Below are 6,000 nucleotides of genomic sequence, written 5' to 3'. Positions count from 1 at the left end.
TTTGTTGTATTGTATTGTGGTTTATGATGGGCGTAAAGCCGAATAAACAAACATTTCATTGAATCTCCGCTCTTTAGCATAAGAAATATCAGCTGAATATACGACTAGAAGAAGAGTCCACCATTCTGTTCTCGCAGGCAGGACATGCTGGAAACAACACTTTACCAATGAATTGTGGAGAAATTGAAAGAAACAATGTGAGAATTCATCCCAGTCTTGTTATGGTGTTGCATCCAGCATCTGAAAATGTATTGCAAATCTGAAAGAGCCTTACATCTTTTCTTCCACCTACTCACAAAAGTTTGTGGTTCTTTTTAATGTCCAGCCTGAATAAAGTTTCTGGTGGGCTTGAATGTTTGCGCACAACTTTGTGACATTTTATCCAGATTATTATAGTTGGTCCTAATTTTGGATCCTTCTTCCCCAAATACCAACATGGCTTCCAGCCCTTTGTCATGGCATTTTTACCCAGCCAACAGTTCTGAGATAGGAATAGCATTTGAGAGTCAGTGGAACAGAGAAGTAAGGCGAGGATATGCCACATGTAAACAGAATTTGAGGAACAATGGGATTCCCGGGAGATTAGTTGCACAATTGCCTTGCTTTTGACAGGGGGACTTGTATTAAGGCAAGCAAATATTTGCAATTTGTGGTTTTGTAAATACCACTGTATGGCAGCGGGAGTGTTGATTTAAAGGATTAATCGTCCTAGTAAAGCTTGAAATAACAGCCTACTGAAAAAGGTGAAGCACTTCATTCCCAAGCCAAGAAATGCAGAAATTCTAGCTCCGAGATGCGATGTGGTGGCACTAGAAACAGCCCCTGAAAAGTGTGAGGCTTGAGTCTACCCCTGGCTGAAACTGGCCCTGAAAACTGGGAACATGAAGAGTTGCTTTGGAGAAGCTCCCATTGTTGGACAATCTTCCTTAAGTATTTTGAATGGGACAAAAGGAGCCTCCCCATTTCCACCTATTTCCTGGGTGTTTGTGTGCGAAGATAAAATATGACACTATAGTTTGAGGGCCAATAGGTATCAGAAAGCTGGGTAGCCTGCTTTTCTTAAAAGAGGAGGCCACGAATTTGCACGAGGATTTTTTTTTAAAATGTGCGAATGGCTGCAGAAATATGGAGAACTGAATTTAAGACTAGGGAAATGAGAAAACCAAAGCGGACAGATCCTGCGGCCCTGCTCCCATTATCCTTGAACATTGGCAATGATGACTGGGGATGATGAGAGTTGAATCAGAAAACATTGAACATCAGAAAATATTGAACAGTCACCCAGCATTCCATGGCCAATGATATTGTTCAATCCTCACTGGACTTTTTTTTAAATAAAAATTTTATTAGATTTTCCATAATTATAACAAATATCACATAACAAAATAACACACAAAAACAGAAAAAATACATAAGCAAATAAACAATGAAAACAAACTTAATTCTTTAAAAATCCAGCCTTATAAACATCTTAATTGACTTCCTCCATTCCCTCCCTTCTGAGTTTCCTTGTAATTGAATGTAACAGCTTTCCAATATCATTATTAAGCTAAAGTATCTCCAATTATAATCCAACTTATTCACTTTTCTTAGTATTCTAAATCCCATTTATTTAATTATGTCCTAATTTAAACCTAGGCCTGTGTGGTACTTTCAAGTAGTTTCTAATTTTTTATATTATAATATTTATTCAAATAGTCCTTAAATTTCCTCCAATCTTCTTGAAATTCCTCTTCTTTCTGGTCGCGGATTCTTCCAGTCAGGTCAGCCAGCTCCAAAAAAGTCCATCATTTTCACTCACTGGACTTTTTTGGGGGGAGCTCTCTCAAGCCTGCTGATGTCTCTCTCTTGTCTGGACAGTGACATTTTGGCTACATAAGGATCCACATCTAGAGAATGAGTTTGCTGTTCACCTATACAGCGTTGCTTTCAAAGAGAAACACTGATAGAACTTTCTTAGATTTAGTTTTATAGCAAAGGAGACTGCCTAGGATCATCATTCCAAAATGAAAGGAGAGGAGACCACACAAAAGCAGAACTCAGGGCGATGAAAAAGATAAGGAAGTCCTTTTTACCAGTGAATTTCAAACATTACAGGAAAACAATCCCTCTATGTGGTCTGGGATACTTGTAAGATCAAACCTGCATTTGTAGCAATGGCACATCTCCCACATTTTTTCATTTCCTTTTGAGAAAAAATTCCCTTTTACTTTTCTCTGCAAAACAGTTGTGTAGATCAAAGATTACTGTCCACCAAGGATTGCTTAATAACTTGCAGTTTCCCCTAGAGCATTTATTGAGCATCTTTGTTTAAAAAAATATTTTTTATTAGCCGACCAATCACATCAAATCAAATCACATCACATAAATTCCGAATTACAAAGCCGAATTTTAATTTTTTGTTGAGGGGACCCATATTTCAAGTTCCGAAGGGGGATTCTGATCATCTTCTTGCTACTGCGTTAATATCCAAATCAGTCCAAATAATGTTCATAATTCTATCCAGTCTTATCTTGCTGTTTCCACATCACATCTTGTTCGTATATATTTTTTCTTTTTTTCTTTATGATCTCTTCTGATAATCTCCTTAAGCAGATAAACACCAATTATAATCCTGTGTGAATTTTTTCGTTCGTCCAATCCTCATATCAAGATGGTTTCCATATATCATCGCTTTCATAAATAACATCGCTCTTTCCATCATTAATCTCGCAGATCTGTCGCTCTTAAGTCCCTCTGAGGAGTCTCACCCACAATATAAAAACAGCTCTGTTCCTCCTCCCAGACTTAAGTCCTCCGACAGAACTTGCCAACATGGCGACGGTATTTTTAACTGCGTCATTCCAAAGCTCTTATACTTTTCCACGATCTTCTTGAAACATGCTTTGGTTAGAAAATTATCTCCACACAGACATAAATCCACAGCTTAAGTCATTAAAGCGGCATTTCTGACTTGTGGGGGGGGGGATTCTTGGTTAATCACATAGAGGAAAGAAAAGAAAGTTTTTTCCCCTCCCCCATCCAGTCCCTTTGCCATACCGAGCCTTGGTGATCTTCTCATGATTTATTCTTGTTCCTCCGACCCGTCTTGTTTATCAGAGATCTCTTCAGTTAGCAGTCTTAGCTCCCCCTTCTTCCTTGAAATATGTGCATTCGCTTCCTCCTAAATGTTTCTTTTGAAGTTATTGCAGCTAGAGGCGCGGATCAGAGACAGCATCCAGGAGCGCCGAGATCCACAGGAGGGCTTTCTGCCTAGTGCCCCATCCCGACAAATTCGGGGGTGGTGTAGGGCACAGCAGGCAAGGGCAGCCCCCCCACAACCATGGGGGGGTAGGGAGGCTATTTACTCCCATCACAGCCTCCTTATTACCTCGTGTGGGTCAGAGAGATGTTATTGTCAGCCATATTCCGATGCGCCTCTAGTGGCCTCTCGCATTTATTGAGCATCTATCCTGATTTACTTGCACAAAGCTTACACAGAGGTTACATAATGGCTGGTCTTCATTCTGCATTGTTTACAAGGAGTTTAAAAGACAGTGAGCATTCGTCTAGCATTCATCCTGATTTACTGGAGGGGTGTTTGTACATCTTCCCACAAAGATGTACAAACTAACTTTTTCCATTGCATTTCCCTAGCTGCAAAAAGTTTTTTTTATTATTATTTTAAAAGAATCCATTTTAGGATTTGTTGCACTAGGCAACAGAGCACTGCACAATTGCACAAACCTAAATTTCCTGGTATGCACTTGAATCCCTCCCCCAAATCCTGCCAGTCTGGAGGCCCCCTGAGCTGCAAGAAGAGTGCTTACCAGTCTGTGCCAGTTGTCTGAAGCCCTGGCTGGCATAATTAGTTGCCTGATTTCAGTAAGCATGTATAGCAGTAAATGGAGTTTGCGCTGTGCAAGGATAGAAATAATCTTAGCCGCCACTGGAAATTCTTCCTTTGCCCAACCCAAGACTGTTGTGTGAAGGTGAAACTTGCACACCACTCAATTCTGCCCCATGAGTCCTCCTAGTGGTGCAGCAGTAAAACTGCTTGTACATTTGCAGAGCTAAGCAGGGTCCAGTGTGGTTTCAAACTGGGTGAGAACCATGGTGGAGATTCCTGCATTGCCGGAGGTTGCACTAGAGAGTCCCTTCCAAGTCCACAGTTCTGTGATTCTATAAATATATTGCCTCACTCTCTGATTCAGTGCTACCCACTAGAGAAGAAATAAGCGTGGGAGATCTACTGCAGCTTATGCCAGTCTGGGGGTGAGTGAGATTTTTTTGTTCAAGTCCCATTTGTGTTATATGAACCATAGATGTGGTGGACTGCAGTGTACAATTAAAGAAGGCTATATCTCAGGGGTCAACAAACTTTTTCATCAGGTCTACTGTCCCTCAGACGATGTGGGGGGGACGACGACTATATTTTGGGGAAAAATAATGAACAAATTCCTATGCCCACAAATAGCCCAGAGATGCATTTTAAATAAAAGAACACATTCTACTCATGTAAAAACATGCTGATTCCTGGACCATCCGCGGGCTGGATTTAGAAGGCGATCGGGCCAGATCTGGCCCCCGGGCCTTAGTTTGCCTACCCATGCTATATTTGATGGGCATCACTGATTCAGATATTCCTAAAAAATGCAGATCTTTATTTGTATGCAACAGTGGCAGCGGGAGACCTTATAGCTACAAAGTGGAAGAGTGACATAATTCATTCTAGACAAGAGTGGATTCAAAAATTGATTGAATATGCTGAATTAGACAATTTATCGGGGGGAAATAAAAAATAAACCGAGAACTGAATTTGTATCAAAATAGGAGGCCTTCAGAACATATCTTAAACAAAATCATACCTTGTTAAGATCTGTAGCAGCTTTTGGGTGATCACAGCGTTTTTTAGCAATTGCTTATATAAACATAAATATTTATAAATTGTGAAAATATTAGCACAAAAAAATTGTATTTTGGTGTCGCAGTAAAGATATGTAAAAAGAATTAAGGAATAAATGGGTGGGAAGTTGAGTATAAAAGATAATGAGATTTTTATTTTTATTGTAACATGAAATTGCAATCAGAAATTTATGTCGTACTTTTTATCTTAATAACAGATTTTGTAAGTTTTTTTTTTCCTTCCCCTCTTAAGTTGTACCCTTTTTCAGTATTGTTTTTTGTATTATTTTTCTTGTTTATGTAACAAGCATGGGGGGGAAATTGTTATAAATAAATAAATGAGGCTAGACCCGGTAAAAATAACTATCATATATGCCAACATTTCTTCAGGGGATGAACTGTCTATTTCATAACTTTGTATGCCATTAAATAAAGGCTCAGCATTCAATTAAAGTGTCTGTGATTAATACTGTGCCTATTCAAATCTGCAGACTTGCCTATGGGTTATGGTTTTCATCACCAGTTCATGTGATGAGAAAGAATGATGATTTAGCAATTACACTGCGAAATCAGTTCCAGGAAAATACAGCGAGTGTACATGCAGTGTACATGCAGACCCGGAGGGAGACAGAATTAGCATAAATAGCTTGGATATTTATTACCGTAAGCTGTTTGACTTCAGAACTAGAGTACGTTGCTCAAGTCCCATGAAAGATCAGAGTTTTGCCTTAACATCATAGTCTTTACTATGTGAATACAGCTTGCAGCAATTTCTTTAAAAAATATGTAAAGAACTGCGCTAGTATTGACAGGCTACAGAACTCAATGCCTCAAAAAGCACAGCCTATGGTCTGCAGGGAGGCCAGAAAACTGCACTGGAAATGGAAAACAGAAATTCTCACAATTTGCATGTTCATCCGAGGTAAAGAATAGAAGTCATGGAAGTATGTATGAGTGGCAAGCAAATATGAGTGGCATTTGCTATATTTTTTTGTATGCAATAATTATGTACACAACTATGTTATTTTCTGTATTTTTTATATTTCCCTTCCATCGAAATGCAATTAAATTAATTGCATAAGTTTCAGTCACAGTGGATGGAGAGATGAACAATGT

The sequence above is a fragment of the Podarcis erhardii genome (assembly GCF_964252035.2).
Source record: "Podarcis erhardii genome assembly, chromosome: 11".
NCBI lineage: Eukaryota > Metazoa > Chordata > Lepidosauria > Squamata > Lacertidae > Podarcis > Podarcis erhardii.
The sequence above is the reverse complement of the archived record's forward strand: the minus strand, read 5'-3'. Positions refer to the sequence as shown.